We start from the raw sequence: 17603 nt of genomic DNA, 5'->3' as shown, positions 1-17603 counted from the left end.
AGGTTGGCCTCGGGGCCGTGTGGCTCCCTTCTGCGGCTTGGCTGACAAAAACAGCCTGCGTGGTCCATGCCCTCCCAGCCCACACGCCTCCTATGGTCCATGATGGAGAGTCAGAGCGACAGGAACCAGAGCCGCAAAAGTGACTCCTCTTCAGACCTCACCCACTAATGAATTCTCTCTGCAGAATGTGTGTTGGTCCAGCTCACTGCTCTGGTTTATCTTCAGCTGCTCGACACTGGAAACCTTCAGAACACCACTGATGACAGTGGTCTCATAGGAGGCGATGGGGAGGTAACTCAGGGCGGGGGGTGGGGGAAGCGGGATTCTGGAAGGTCAATCTTCCAATTACTTTGAAAAGTGATGAATTCCCCCACAGCCTTGAAGATCAGAGAACTTTCTGGAGAATATGAGCATCCTAGCACCCCTGCACCAGCAGCCGACGGCTCAAACCCAGAGAGCCACACGGCGTAGAACAGAGGAATGAGTGTTCCATGACCCGGGTTGTCTTTGTCTCACCACCCCTGTCCTCTGGTTTGAGGATCAACAGGACAGAAAGATTCAGGCAAGGCAGGTGGTCATTTAAGAGGATGGTTTATTTGGATAATGATAGGAATAGGGGTCAAAACCTTCCTAGAGCTGCCCCCAAGCCTTTGGCTGAAGGGAAGTAGGGTAGATGAACATAAAGACTGCGGAGTCCCGTGCAACAGGCTTCAGGCCCCGACACCACCACTTACTAGCTGTGTGGCCGTGTGCGTGTCAATATAAACTCTCCGGGCTTCATTCCTTGTTCTATTCCAAGGAGATGATCTCCACCCTACCCCAGTGAAGCCCCAACAGTGGGGCTGTCGGAGGACCAGAGATGAGGTAACTATTGTGTTCTCAACTAGAGGAAGCCATATTACTACCTCTTCTACTGTTAGGAGCCCACAGAGGCAAGGTGAAATCAGACCTGGTTTGAACCGATCCAGATGGCTAAAGAGGCTGTCTAGTGCCAAGGCTTGAAGTTAGAGAGTGTCTTCCTCAGGTTTCAGGTGTCGAGTGGAGCCCGGAAGGCAGGAACAGACTCCAGCCCTTTGGACAGATGTTAGGTCCTGTTAAATAACAGGCTGGACTCAGAAATTAGAAAGCCAAGTTCCGGCAAGGTTCAGCTGAATATCTGTAGCAGAGCCTCCAAAGGTAGGTCTGACTCTCTGTTTAAAGACTGTCTTCCCATAGGCTTCCTTGTTCTGATGAGGATCCCATGAAGCCCCCAGCCTCATGCATGTCCTCTACAGCCCCCTGCAATGCTAACCTTCTTGCTCAACCCCAAAATCCACGAGCTCCCCAGCCTGGTGTTATGAGTTGAATTGTGTCCCCTTAAAATAAGATATGCTGACGTCCAAAGCCCCCATACTTCAGAATGTAACTTTGTTTGGAAATAGGGTCTTTGCAGATTTAATCAAGTTAAGATGAGCTCCTTAAGGGTGGCTCCTAATCCGAATGACTGGTGTCCTATAATGAGAAATTTGGACATAGAGACAGACATGCACAGAGGGAAGATGACGTGAAGACACGAGGAGCACAGCACGTGAAGGCAGAGGATTGGAGTGATGCACCTACAAGTCAAAGGATGCCAAAGATGGCTGGCAAAGCATCAGAACCTAGGAAGGGGCAAGGATTCCAGAGTCTCGGATGGAACATGGTCCTACCATATCTTGACAGTGAACTTCTAGCCTTCAGAAATGAGGAACAATAAAATTCTGTTGTTCTAAGCTACCCAGCTTATGGTACTTTGTTACAGCAACCTAGGAAATTAATACAGTTGGGAATTTGATGTATTTTGGTTCAACAAAGATTCACTGAGCTCAGTGTAGTGGGTAATAAAACAGACAAATAGAAAATCACAATCCTTTATGAGGAGTGTGATGATGGTGTACTTTCAGAAGAGAACACAACTACCTGAAGGGGGAAAATGTCCTATAATTAGTTCCTTTTCACTGATTCAGAGTGGCATTCCACCATTGCTGAGGTTGGCCTGAACTGTCTGTATGTGAAGCTCCTGAGAGTAACACTGGAAGCTGAATCTCACCCTATGCACCCTCAACTCTCATCTAGGTGCCTCCTCTGTGCTCCCCAAGCCCCGTTCCTTTTCTCTACCATAGACACACCCCAGTGCACCCTGGTTGTCTCTTTCACATCAAACACATGCCTTGAGCTCTTTGCTGCAGGGATTGGCCTTTTCCATCACTGCATCCCTGCAGTCCAATAAGGACCTGGTGTGGGTTAGTGTCCAGTGAACACTAGTTCAGGGCATTATCAAAGGGCAACCATGCCAGAACTAGTCCAGATCACCATTTCTCACTGGAGCCCATAAATCCTTGGCATTCTGAGGCCATGGATTCAGCCTGAGATGCTCGCATCTAGAGAATAATAAATAAATGGATAGACGAATCCTCGCATCTCCCCACAGTGTCTGGCATATAGCAGGCACTTTTCAAAAATGTTTGTTCAGTAAAATTCCTTATATGTCCATTACCGTTAAGCCAAATGTCTATATTACAACTATTTGTTTTGATATATTTATTCACTTATTCATCAATACTTAGTGAGTGGTGACTCTGTAATCGACACCAAGGACAGCAGAATAAGTAAGCGACACAGTGCCCCTTCCTTTTGTTACTTATACTTTAATAATAATAACCCTTCACTGAGCACTTACTATGTGCCTGGTGTTGTACTCTGTGTGCATTAACAAACTCAAACCTCACAACAACTTTGGGAGCAGGAATTGCTATTATCCCTATATTACAGCCAAGGAAACTGAGGCTCTGAATGGATAAGCACGTTGCCCAGGGCCATACGGTTAGTCAGTGATGGCACCAGAATTCAATCCCGAGCCGTCTGTACTCAGATCACTACTCAGTTTCAATTGGAAGGGAACAAATGACAAACAAATAAGCAAATAAATAGACAAGATAATCCAAGATGGAGATAAGTAGGAAACCAGAAGGATGATGTAGTGAAATATAGGAGAATCCTGGGGCCAAAAAACAGGTGGCTTGAATATCTTCCTAGTCTAATGAAGACAGTAAAATTCATCATGACTCATTCTACAAGCATTTATGGAGCACCTGCCCTGTGCCAGGCATTAGCCAGGCATTATTCTAGGCACCGTGGATATGCGAGTAAGGAAAATGATCAAAAATCATTGCCTCTTAGAGCTTATCATCTAGCAAGGGGAGAGAGATGTTAAACTAACTAAATAATCAGATAAACAAATATAAACACATAGAAAAATGAACAAATAAATAGGTGTAAAGTGCTGTACCAAAAAAATGATGCATGGAAAGGGAACAAGGAAGGTCGGAGCTGGGGAAAAGAGTCTAATCAGTGCTTACATTGCTTCTCTTGACCTCTCAACATTTTTCTATATTATGACATATTTTCCCAACCACTCCACTGTTTACCTAATCAACCACATTCCACATATACTTATTTAGACTTACTGTGTGTCCGACGCTGCCTCCTTCCCTTGACTGTCTGTTTCCCATAAGAGTTGTTGCTCCCCTTCCCCCAAGCATGTTATCAAGCTGTGACCCTCCTTCCCAGGCCAATAAAAGAGAAAGGGAAAGACATCTTCTTTCCATTAAGCATTGATTCACGAGATAGTTAATGAGTGCCTAATAACTATACATAGTGTGGGTACCGCATTTATTGTTCATCAAATACTCTCACAGCCATGATCTGCCATGGCTGACCAACAGTTCCTCACTGAAGGTAGAGTAGAAACCATTCCATTCATTTTATTTATATTGTACCCCTTTTGAATAGAATTTGAGGACATTTATTTTTTAAATGGCCAATGGGATTATTATAAACATTTCATAAATAAGGAAACACATTCTACGAAAATCTATAGGACTTACCTGATACCACACAATAAACAATAAAGCTGGACTCAAACCCAGGTCTTCTATCCCCAAACCTATATGACTTGCCATATATGGTCCCTTGCCAGGTCCCCTAGGTGTCCAATATGCAACGATGAAATGGAGGTGCCTTTGCTCTCACTACACATAGACTTCAGTAAAAACTATAAGCCAAGGCTTCCACAGCTATGAAAGGACACAAGGACATATGTGATGTTTTGAGAGAGATGTATGGAAGTTCAGAGGAGCACAAGCTCGTAAGCAACTTTGGCTGGGAAAGTCCTACAAGAAAGGTTTGGTGGAGGACATGAACTACTTACAGGGAGAGGCAAGAAAAGCATTCCAGGTTAAAGGAATATTAATTGGCCCAAGTTTTAGAAAGCGCTGGGCATACACCAAAAATATCATTATGATGCCCCCTCCTCTCTCCCTTAGTCCCATAAATTACTTATCTTTCCCAAACTGCTGTAAGCCAGAAATATCTCCAGGAATGCTTTTCTGCTTCTCTTTCACACCTGAGTTAGAACAAGCTTCCAGGTAGAGAAAGGGGGATGGGAAGAAATGACCTTTCGTTGAGCATCTACTACTTGCCAGAAACTTTGGGGTGCTCTAAAAATGTTGTCTCATTCAATCCTCATAACAGCCCTGCCAGGTAAATAATATTCCCCATTTAGAAATGAAGAAATGGAAACCCAGAGACTAGTTGACCTGCCCAAAATCAAACAACTAACAGGCAGAGAAACTCTGATTTGAACCCAGGACAGTCAGAAGTCAAAGCCAGGTCTCTGTAGGTGACTCTATATTATCACCCAACCATACCTCAAGAAGCATCTGTTCTGTGCATGATTGTGAGGTTGTGAGCTAATAATTCAGTGCCTCGTGGAGAATCAGCAAGTCAAGAAGATCTAGAAGTAGATTTAAGCACCTGAATCTCTGGGAAGGGAAAATGGGCAGTTTCTGTTTAATAACTATTAAAGTTGCCACTATGCAAGACATATATAAGTTCTTGAGATCGGCTGTACTACACTGTGCCTATAGTAAACCATATGGTAACGTACACTTAGAAATTTGTTAAGAGGGTAGATCTCATGTTGTGTTCTTACCACAATAAAGCAAACAAACTAAATCACAAAGACAATGTTACAAATAAAGAAAAATATACAACTGAATGTATCCAAGCATGAATTCTTCCATCTGTAATTCTTCCTATGAGATTTTTTTGATGTGGTATAAATGTTTCTTTCATCACCACATTTTTCTAAATTCCATGAGGAAGTCTTCTAAGATATGGTGGGTCCTGTTTATGTTTGTGTCTATCAGATCACACAAAAGCAATTATGAGGAGTCCATTGATTCATAAACATGAATGTGGACATCTTTAAACATTTACGCAAACACATTGATTACTTACATTTGTAAGCCTACGAGAAAGCACTGGGTCGATCTTTAGTGCAATGTTAGGGGAAAAAAATAAGGTTCTTTGCAAATACAGTAATCAGTCCATATTCACTGCTCATTAGACTGACTCTTGAAATCATCTTTGAAATCAGTTTGTTTGCAAAGATGATTCACATCTGCACCAACACGTGTGGTGGAGATGAAGTGCGTGTGTGGAGGGAAGTGTGCTTTGGGCTACAAATCCAGAGTGGCTGTCAGCATCTGCAGGCTTGGGATCTACCCCACAGGAGCAAAAAAGCAAAGGCAACCAACAGAAGCAGCAGGAAAATTCATTTCCAGCAGACCATCTCTGACTTTCACAATTCTTAGGAATAAAGTATATGGTACTGTCACTAAAGGTTTTGCATATTATAGGATGTTGAATTGACATTGTGGCAAGAGATATTAAATAAGGTGTTTTCTCACCTTTTATCTCCACCTTTACCTGGTTTGGATTCTGATGGTGGGACGCAGTTAAAACTACAAAATTCCCAGAGAGTAACGAGTATGACAGTGTAGTTAAGGCTGATAGGGCCATCCAGCATTTAAGTTCTTTTCTGTTTTAATTGACGTATAGTTGATTTACAATGTTGTGTTAGTTTCTGGTGTACAGCAAAATGATTCAGATATAGATAGATAGCTTAGATAGATAAATAGGTAGATAGATGATAGATAAATAGATAGATAGATAGATAGAGTATATATATTCTTTTTCAGATTCTTTTCCATTATGTTATTACAAGATATTGAATATCGTTCCTTCTCATATACAGTAGGACCTTGTTGTTTATCCCATGGCATTTAATTTCTATTTCAAAGTATCAAACTGACACAAACAGTAGTTATTTGTTTGTTTACTGACGGCAGCCTAGGTTCGAGAATTCACAAGACATCCCTGTGAGTGAGCAGACAGGAAAAATGGACAAGTGAAATTTAGAATTGTGGGTGAGTTAGAATCAGTGGCAAGGGGTGTTATCAATTCACAAACTTCCTGAATTTGTCTTATCCCAGAAAAACAGAAAAAGGATTTGTAACTTCTGTGTAACTCTCTTCCCATCTCATCCCACTCTCCTAAACCAGTTTAAAAAAGAGAGAAAAAATAATAATCTAATGACAATCCTAATCTTAAATGAAAAATTTATCCAGAAACAGGAAGGGAAATGATAATACTCTTCTTCCACAGCTGATGTTTGTCAGTTGCTGAAGTAAATGATGTAAGGGGTGTGTGTGTGTGTGTGTGTGTGTGTGTGTGTGTGTGTGTGACACAGAGAGAGAGAGAGAGAGAAAGGAAGTCTTAAGGAATTGGCTCACATGATCACATGATTGTGGAGACTGGCAAGTCCAGAATCTGCAGAGGCGCCCAGCAGCCTGGAGACCCAGGGAAGGGTTGATGCTGTAGTTTCCTTCCTCTGGGGACCTCAGCCTTTTTTCTCTTAAGGCCTCAATTGACTGGATGACGTGCACTCACATTATAGAGGGTCATCTGTTTTATTCAAAGTCTACTGATTTAAATGTTAATTGCATCTACAAAAAAAATACCTTCACAGCAATGTCTAGACTAAGTTTGACCACACATCAGGGCACCGTGGCCAAGCCAAGTTGACACATAAAATGAACCATCACATCCAGGATCTATTGTAGTTTCCCCTCACGCTCACATAGTGTCTCTGCTGGTCTAGATGGCTTACCTGTGGGTGATCCAACCCTGATACCTGAAGGATCTGAGTCCTCAGTTACCTCTTTGCCCTGCTTTTCTTAAGTGTGGCTTCTGGTCTTGTCCATTCACCATTAAACCATTAAAATTAGTCACAGTACACCAAGAGCGGCTCCAAGGGGTTGTGGACGCCAGATATATTCTTCCTTAGCCCCATTGTATAGCAACAGATCATGATAGAGCAATACTTGGAAATCTACTAATCTACCCGACAATTTCATTGGATACACAATAGGCATCTCAAACCCAGCCTTCAAAACTGACCTCCTGATCTTCACAGCCCTGTAAAGCTTCTCCACCCGTCTTCCCACCTCAATAAATGCAACTCCATCCTTCCAATTGCTTAAGCAAAAATATTAGAGAGATAATAGACTCCTCTATTTCTATTAAATTTCACATTCAGCACATCAGCAAGTCCTGCCAGTTTTAACTTCAAAGCACCTACAAAGTCATACCTTTATCACTAATTTCATTATTTCTGCTATAAGAAAAACCTCCTGTCTGGTATCCCCGATTCCACCCTTGTCACCTTACCCCACCCCATAACCACCATCCACATACTCTTCCCCACTCGGTAGACAGAATGATCCTATTAAAACATAAATCAGGGGCTTCTCTGGTGGCGCAGTGGTTGAGAGTCCGCCTGCCAATGCGGGGGACACGGGTTCATGCCCCGGTCCGGGAAGATCCCACATGCCACAGAGTGGCTGGGCCCGTGAGCCATGGCTGCTGAGCTTGCGCGTCCGGAGCCTGTGCTCCGCAATGGGAGAGGCCACAACAGTGAGAGGCCCATGTACCGCAAAAAAACAAACAAACAAACAAAATAAATCACCTTATGTAATGTAAATACTTTGCTCAAAACTCTTAAATGGCTTCCGAAAGCAGTCAGAGAAGAAGCCAAAATTCTTAAAATGCCTACCAAATCTTACATATTCTACTCTCCACCCACCTCCTGCCTCTCTACCTCCTGTATTTTTTCCCAGTCACTCCACTGAAGCCCCTCTGGCCCCTCTGCTTTTCCTTGAACAAGACACCCCATCCCAGCCTCAGGGTTGGTGCACAGGCTCCTCCCTATGTCTGGACAGACCACGCGTAATTCAGGTGGACACAAGATTTTCTCCCTCACTCCCATCAGGTACCTGCTCAAGTATTATCTTAGCCATTCAACATTCCCTGTCCACCCTGTGTAACATAAGAAAAACTTACAGACCCCAATATCTCTATCCCCTTACTTTATTTCACTTTTCCCCCATTACATTTATCATCACTTGACATTAGATATTACCTTGCTTATTTCCTGTCATCCCCCAATAGAATGTAAGATCGTATGTGTTTTATGATTTCCTGCAATTTTCAGCACCTAGAACAGTTCCTGGTACATAGTAAATGCTCAGTCAATATTTCTTTGAATGAATGTTTCCTGGTTGCTTTTCATACGTTATCTCTGTTAGCCTTTGTATTTAATCTGCAACATCCATGTGAGTTATTGGAAGGTATTATCTCATCTAATCCTCAGAAGAATTCATTGAGATAAGATACCATTTTTCACCAGATTTTACAGATGAAATTGAGGTTTGCGATGGTTGTGTAACTTGTCTGAAGTCGCACAACTAGCAAACGTCTGCCATGAAAAGAAAACCCAATTTGGCCTATTCTGAAGCACTGCAGTCCTCCATAGTGGGAGGGCCAGGTGAGAACTCCTGGACAGGTTGACCAGAAGTTGGAAGAAGCACCTGTCTTTGGATTAGAAGGATACAAGGGTACATTTTAAGGAATAAGAGGAGAAAACTCAGCTTCCAACAGAGGGAGGTGACCCGATCCAAAAGAGAACAAGCTCCCAGGCAGAAAGGTAATACATGTTCTAGCACATCATTAGGGTAAAAGTGCCCTAAGCAGCTAAGGAGGTGGACTGGGAGGAGCGAGCAGGCAACCAGAGGGTGACGCTGCCTGAGGCTCTGGCCCTCCCACTTCCTGGTTGTGTGACCTTCGCAAGGTACTCCACCTTATTTATCTTAGTTTCCACGTGTGTAAAAAGGATCTGGCACTTGCTTTGCATGACGACTATGAGAATTCTAGATAATGAATATCAATTACCTGGTACCCAGGAAACCCGCCCAAAACTAGACCGTTTAGTGTCATTCTGCCTACATCATACATTTTCTGGCTTCTTGAACTCACGCAAAGCTAGCTCAGATGTGGCCTCTTTTGATGCCAGCAGGCAGAGGTGGGGGACACAGGCCCCACCGGTGTCCCGTGGGTGTTGACTTCACTGGTTGCAACCCTGTGACCATAAGCCATGGTGCCAGGGCCTCTAGAACAGAAACCAGGTGGCTTTGCCCTGCTCTGTGACCACAGGCTGCAGAACCAGCTGCGAGGCATCAACACATTGGAGGCAAGTGTGAGGATGGCTCAGTGCAAGCCCAGGCCCCACCAGGAAACTCCTCAACGTGGCTGTCTGATCACTGGAAAGTCCATGTGCTGGGCTCTCCCGTGAACACCAGGCAGGTGGTCCCCCCAGAGCCAGCACTGAACCTGGACATCCTGTACCATGTGTGAGGGTGGCAGAGATAAGTCACAAATCACTGCACCCTCAGTGAGCACAGGGTCCAGAGGAGAAGGGAGCAAACAGATCAGTGAGTTATCGTGTTCCAGAAAACTCTGCCTAAATCTGCATGGGATGCAGAGAGCACGTAAAGGAGAAGTGATCAGCGCTCCGTGGGGCATGAGGCCAACCTCACAGGAAGGTGCGCAAGGGTACGAGAGAACCCACAGCAAAGGCACCCAGGTGGGAGGTGTGCGGAGCCGGGAGGAGATGCTTGGTGCCTACGGCCAACTTCTCCCCCAGACGGTCCACAGTTGCCTCAGACTCGGAGTCCCCAACCTTGACCCAATTCTCATCCTGTTTTCTATGCCTCCATTAACAGTGACCCCCTGACAGTCACCCAAGCCGGAAACCTGGGAGTCCTTCTGGACGCCCTGTCCTTTTCTCACCCCTCACGCCCAGTTACCAAGTCCCACCGACTTTCCCACTACGTATTTCTCCAATCACTCTTTGCCTTTCATTCCCACTGCTACCACCACTGTGACTGCAAGTCCTCCAAGCGCGGGGAAAGAAGAAAGGACGGTCAATCCCCCAAAAGAAAAGAGGTAGTTGTTTCCGTGAGAGGAGGGAAGGGATGCCAGAAATCCCAAATCAGCAGATGTCCACGGCACTAATAATAGTGAAAGTACCAAGTTTTAAAATGTTACTTTTTTCATAAATTAGAGCATATTAAAGGTTATCCCTGACATAATGTCAGTCTCACTCTCATACTAATATGTGTTCTAAAGTGGGAAAGAAGAAGTGGAATTAGAACAACCTGAGGATGCTGGCTGGGAGAAGCATCCAGCCGATGTTCATGGAGCCCGGGGCTTGGGCACAGGGTAGACACCTGGGACGAACAAGAAGCAAGACACCTGTACACACCTGCAGAAACAAGAGTGAAAACGACCAAACCCAGGCTGGAGCGCCCAGGCACCGCGGCCGCAAATCACTCAGAAGTGATTATCTTGCAACTCGATTCTGAAAAACTGCTATTCGGGGAGGGATAAATTAGGACATTAGCACTGACATATACACACTACTATATATAAAATAGATAACTAATAAGAACCTACTGTATAGCATAGGGAACTATACTCACCAGTCTGTAATGACCTATATGGGAAAAGAATCTAAAAAAGAGTGGATATGTGTACATGTATAACTGATTCACTTTGCTATACAGCAGAAACTAACACAACGTTGTAAATCAACTATACTCCAATAAGAATTAATTAAAAAAAAGAAAAGAAAAACTGCTATTCGATTCTGCTCTCATCTTCGCTGACTTCCAGATCAGGAAAAGATCTTGTGCTCAGCTAAACCACTACCTAAGTCTGTCAGTCTATTGCTTTCCCACACTTATAATAAGGACTCATTTCAAGCCCTCACCACGGCTGCTGGGATATTCAGGTTCTGCCTGGGGACTGTGGGAATTTTTTTTTTTCATGATCCTGATGAAAAAAAAAAAAAAAACTAAATCATTTGGTGGCGTTGCAACTGCTGTTGTTTTGAAATGTTTCGGTTTTATTTTGAGACTTGTATTTTCTGAGTATCTGTTTCTACATTTGGAGACTCATGCAATATGCATGGTTTCTTTAGGAGATGTGATATGCATTGGATTGTCAGCCAGACTTTGTTGAGAAAATACATTGCAGTTACACCTGACCGGAAGACCGTCTGCCTCTGCCTCGTGGACACATGACCAAAGCCGGGATTGGCATGCGAAGCCCTGACTCTCACTCTAAAAGCTCTCAGCTAAAGGATGTCCCAGAAGAGAAATGGCAGATTTATAGCAGTTGAGGAATACTTATCATTTGAAATAAATATTTATTTTTAATGATTTTTTCCCCTGGAAAAGTGACAAGCAGATAAAGGTCTCGAGAGATAGAAGATGTATCCAATTCTTGACTGGGAGGTCATTCTCTCTAAGTTATATGAGGTGTAAACATAAGAGCAGAAGTATGAGCGCCCTGCCTAAAACAGAGCTGAAAGCATGGTGGGAATTATTATTACTGTTGCTGTTCCTCACTTCATACCCTTATTGTCTGGCACGTGCCTGACACACACTGAGTCCTCAAAAAATGCCAACTATACTGTTACTATTATTAACGCTGTATTTGAACCTTCACTCCTTAGGACCTGGGACACAGTAGATGTTTAATAAATGTCTGTCAAATGACTGAATGAATCCCAGGTGGAGGAGGTATTTGGCCACTAACTTGCCAGCAGATTATGATACTCATATTCTTTCCCTTGGCTCCACTGTGAAGCATGCTGGTGATGGGCCTGGGAAGAGCCTCTTCCTGGAGAAAGTAGGTCCACCAACCGTGAAGGATCCCAGGCTAAAACCATAGCTGTGGAAGCTCTAAGTCAAGCCAGCACTGGAATAACATTTTCCAAGTCCCCTCAAGTCCTCAAATTCACTCCCTGGCAAGGACTGAGCAAGCTTGGCAGGAGGCTGGAGGCTGCTTCTCAATTTGTATGAGATGCTGATTGAAGCTCTCGGCTAAAAACATACTTTGTACATGCAGAGCACACCCATACAGGCTTTAATGACAGTCCAAAGGAAAAGGAACTTGTTTTGTTTTGCTGCACTGGGCCCATTCCCACATCCTCTGCTGGCCAGGTCCGCAGACAAGCCAAGCCGGGAGCAGTGGAAACCCCCTGGGGTGCTCAACGTTTCATGTGTGCAAATGAGCAGAGAAAACAGATTCCTCTTGTCTCCTTCCTGTCCTGCTTCTTTTCTCTCCCTTAGTCCCTCTCCATCTGTCTCAGTCCTCAGTAAATGTGACCTCCTAGATGATAGAGCCCTAAGAGGTCAGATTTGGGGTTACCAGAGGCAGGGATGGAGATGGGGGAATGGGATGAAGGTGGTCAAAATGGTATAAGCTTCCAGTATAAGATAAATAAGTACTGACGATGCAATGTACAACACGATGATTCTAGTTAACACTGCCGTGTGGTATATTTAAAAGTTGCTGAGAGTAAACCCTAAAAATTCTTATCAAAATGGAAAAAAAAATCATTCTTTCTTTGGTAACTATATGAGGTGATGGATGTTAACTAAACTTATTGTGGTCATAATTTTGCAACATATGTAAGTCAAGTCTTAACATATACAGTGCTGTGTATCAATTATATCTCAATAAAACTAAAATTTAAAAAAAGCAACTACCATTTCACAGGGACCAAGAAGGGCTAGGTGAACTCTTTACACGGACCGCAATCCACACAGTGATGCTACAAGGTAGGCTTTATTATCCCCCTTTTAGATGAAGATGAGTTTAGAGAAGTTAGAAAATAGCAGAACTCAATTTTGAAATGAATTAATCTGGCTCCAAACACCAGCCTTCCCTAACCACTAGTACTTCCAAAAGAGGGAGGTGAAAGGTCGGACATCCCATATTTTACCATAGAGGACTAAACAGATCTCTGGTTTTAATGCCTTTGGAGAAGTCCTTAAGGTAGTTTTTGGTGTTTCCTCCCTTTTCATCTTTCCTCCCAACAATCCATTCTCCTGATTCTGTCAAATGAACCATCCTCCCTTACAAGTCCCTGGCTTTGCCACATCCCGGCTCCTGGAATTCCCTCTCCCATCTCTGAAATAGGGCAAATAGCTCAAGCAAAAAGCAAAGAACATTGGTTCAAACCCTTGATTGGCACTGAGGAGCCACATAGTCTTGGAGAAATCCTATCACTTCTGCAATCTTCAGTTTCCTTATTGTCAGCAAAGAACTAAGTGATGTTACCATCTTACAGAGTTTCTGTGTGAATTACATGACCTCCCACCCTATGAGCTGTGGGGTCTGAGGACTTTGTCCTGTAAGTTCATCCTTGACCAGTTCCTAGGAAGATCCTGAAGAAGACAACTTGCTTTCACTAAGAGGTGGAGCCTGGGCATTTATCTCCGCCCTCAGAACACAGGTGAAGCCTTCTGCCCAAATACTTTTCTGTGAGCTCTTTTCTTTTGAGGAGCGTTACTCCAAGACCTGTTTAGGGTACGGAGCCCTGGCAGGCAGTGAGCTTCTCCAAGGCACCAAGTGTCTAGAACACCAAGTATTTCACATGCCCGTGTTATAACATCTATTCTGCCTACGAGTACCAGCTCTCACAGCCCAGGTCCACTGCTGGCTGACAGCAGCCTGGGTCAAGCCCCGCACTACCACCTCCCTCGGATGCTAGTTTGTCCTACTGACCCTTGTCTTCAGGGACAGACACCAAAGCCTGCCCATCCTCCCAGTTCCACTCATCCCAGTGGCAGAAAATGAAAGAGCATGATCTTTGGGGTCGGAGAAACCTGAGATCAAATCCTGGCTCTGTGCTCCCGTCTGTTATGCAGTCTTGGGCAAACTACTCATTATCATTCATTTTATGGCATCAGTGATTGACCTGTATACATTTGTAAAAGAGCTGACATCCAGTAAACACTCCAATATGATTGGTTTTTCATCATGTCGCCTCATCTTTCTCATCAGATCATTGCCCAGGTCCAGAATTCTTTACAGCTGAATTCATCCAAAGTAAGACATATTAGATAAGAAACATTATTTGAAAGTTTGTGGATATAATCAGAGCTCAATAAACATCAGTTATTGCTACTATTATATTATCATCATCATCTACTATTGGTGGAGCCTCTTATATGTGCTAAAACCTGTACCAGGCACTTAAAAAATACTGTTTCTAATCACTGTCATCCTACAAGCTAGACATTGTTGTCCCTTTTTCTTCAGACAAGGAAACTGTGGCTCAAGAGACAAAGTTAAGTGACTCAAAACCACACAGCTAGCAAGTGGCCAAATCAGGACTTTCTAATCGGATCTAACCAAGTGTAATCCTCCTTTAAGGCTCAAGTGAAAGAGAAACAGGAAGAATAAGCAGCTGATGTGTCCCCTGGTCTCCCGTGAGACTGCTTAGAGAAGCAGATCGAGAGCATCAAACAAGAGGCAGGGCTGCCAGGTGGAGAGCCCTGAGGACTGCGCTGTCCAGGTGAGGACGGGTGCTCGCTGGAGAAACCAGGGGAAGCTCCAGCATCAAAGCAGCCTTGAGCTGGATGTGGAGGCGTGGAAATCAAAGGGGACAGTCAGGAGCTCTGGCAGGAATGGTCAGGATGCGGGGGGTGGGAGGGGATGCTGGGAGCAGCAGCGGATATTTACTGAGAATCTACTGTGTTCTTGCCCAGGGCTGGACAGCAAATATGTATTATCCCCTTGTCCAGGGGAGGAAGCACAGTCATACAAATAATAAGTAGTGAACAAAGAGATGGTAACAGGCAGGGCATATCCAGGAAATAGCTCTACTTTAGGACATCACCCGGAAGTCTATCTTTAAGACTCATGAAGGAATGACCAGGTCACCCTCACCCCAAGCGCACAACACAGGATACAGTTTCAGGATCTCCTTTTGTTACCTTTTGCCTGCTCAGCCTGGGAGGTGGGCTTCACCTAGAGAACAAGGTGCCCGGGCTTGCTTGATGCACTATGGTGGGTCTAGACATGCAGTCATTCCTTCCCTAACCCACCCACCTTGTGGAGCCCCTATCGTGGCTCCTGTCAGAGATGCTGGGACACCAGGATCCATCACTCCAGAGACCCTGCCTTCAGAATGGCTCTCACATGGCTCCTGAGTTCATGCTAAATGATGGACTATTGCCAGACAAATGTAACCAAGAGCACAGCGAACCTTAATTATAACATGGAGTCCATTCACTTAAACTATGCTTCATCATCTACTTTCCTTGGTTGTCCAATCTATAACCCACTGACCAGCTATAAATACTTATAATTATTTTCTTTCATCATGCTCAAAACCACTAATTAGAGTAATTACTGCAAAGTATAGTTAACATGAATGAAGCTGACATGAAGCAAATCATCAACACCCTATCTCCCCATGCTGGCTTTCCTCTAAGCACCTTCCTCTTGTCTTGGTTGGTTTCCCAGGCCAGACTCACCCAATTTGCTAAAATGTTTGACTATCTAAGGAAGCTCCACCCTCCTGTCCTCTCTGACTTAGGCAAGGTCAACGTTGAAAATAAGTGACTATTTCCACAGATTCATGTCTGGCTGGTCAGGTCTCCCATCACTTCCGGCTCTCCTGCAGCCAACTGCGCTCTCTCCTCTCATCCAGATCCTTCTTATGGCTTGTATCCCAGGCCTGAAGGCTTTAGTGCTTGTTGCCTTGTCGTGAGAGACCCACTACCACGAAAATTTATTTTTTAAAGACGTTGCCCCTGGCGCACAAAAAGAAATGGTTTTGATGTAGTAAGGAGAGCTTGGCTGGAAGATGAGGACCCTGGCACTTCTCCCTGCTAACCCTGGACTTCCTCAGCCATACAGGTGATGACTAACGCCCGACCCAGAGCACAAGCGGGGTGCAGGCATGAGGGTGGGCGCCCTGCCATCCATGTTCACTCAGGAAGGCTCTGACTGTATTATAAGTAGGGCATGACGTGGTAGGGTGTGTAATGAAAGAAACACACCCCGTGGTAGATACTCTGATTTCAAGCTCACTGGTGTTTCTGTGGTGCTGCTGTTGTGTTGTTTTTCATGGGTTTATTCTTTCAAGAAGCCAACCTGCCTTCCCAGGCATCTTCCACTCACATCCTAAAACAGGGCATGAGAACAGGGTTGCAGTATCCCAGCACCCTCTCTGCTTCCCCACCCTCATTACAGCACTTACCTAATTCCACACGTAATGCTCATTCGGGAGCCAGCTGCTCCCACCCCTCCACCAGCTCCCTCAGAGCAGGGGCCGTCCGCGTCTTCTCCATCCCAGTGCCAGCACAAGGATAGCTACAGGGCAGCTGACAACTCAGGAGCAAACTCACCACGAAGCTAATAAAGCTTCAACTTTAGGGCCCTTCACTTACACAGGCCCCTTCCGAAGCCTTGAACCTCAATTTTTATCCATAACTTTGCATCTTGTTCTGGACGGCATCGTGTCCCCCACAGATACACATGTTGGAGCCCTAACCCTCCGGTAGCTCAGAAAGTGACTGTATTTGGAGATAAGGGGTTTAAAGAGACAGTTAAGTTAAAATGAGGTCATTAGGGTGGGCCCTAATGCGGTATGACTGGAAGCCTTATAAGAAGTGGAGCCTGGGACACAGACACATACAGAGAGAAGACCACGTGAGGACACAGGGAGAAGGTGGCCATATGCAAGCCAAGGAGAGAGGCCTCAGAAGGAACCAACCCTGCTGACACTTTGATCTCAAACTTCCAGCCTCCAGAACTGTGAGAGATATATTTCTATTGTTCAAGACACACAGTCTACGGTGCTTTGTTTTGGCAGCCAGACCAAATGGAAGGCACATTCTCCCCAAATGTAAAAGCCTCAAGCCCCACAGAACCTGACCTGTCACATTGTAAATGCGTGGTTGGCTGACACTTGAATGACTAGTCAGCGCATCATCAGAATAGACTTGGGGGAGAGTGATGGCCGGAGAGAAGCACTGTGCTGTCAGCGTAAGAACAGAAGCACCCGGAGGGAAGGGAGAAGAGTTCCTGAGGCAAAGGGCCAAGACTCAGCTTGACTCAGCTTCCCATGCAGTGGACTTTGTTCTCCAGCCCCACATCACACTTCCGTCTGTCAGCTTCCGGTCAGTTTCATCAATGTATACGAGATACCACATGGGACAAGACCCAATACCTGTCGCCTCTCAGCCAGAGTGAGCTCTCCTACCCTGAACCCCAGAAAAGGAGGGACAGGTAGACCCTGAATGCCAGAAAAGGAGGGACAGGTTGTCACTCACATCGAGGTGACAACTGAAGAAAATCAAAGCAATTTCTGGAAGACGTTCTGAAATGCCCAACTCACAGGACAAAGGACGCCCAAGAAAATTCTGATTTAGGGAAATTACAGGCTTTTTAGCTTCTCAAGTTATCTTATAATCATTGAAATGAGAGAGGAGCAGATGGCAGGATCTACCCAAAAGCTTTAAAAAGGAAAGTGGCGG

The sequence above is a fragment of the Mesoplodon mirus genome (assembly GCF_964341445.2).
Source record: "Mesoplodon mirus genome assembly, chromosome: 14".
Classification (NCBI taxonomy): Eukaryota; Metazoa; Chordata; class Mammalia; order Artiodactyla; family Ziphiidae; genus Mesoplodon; species Mesoplodon mirus.
The sequence above is the reverse complement of the archived record's forward strand: the minus strand, read 5'-3'. Positions refer to the sequence as shown.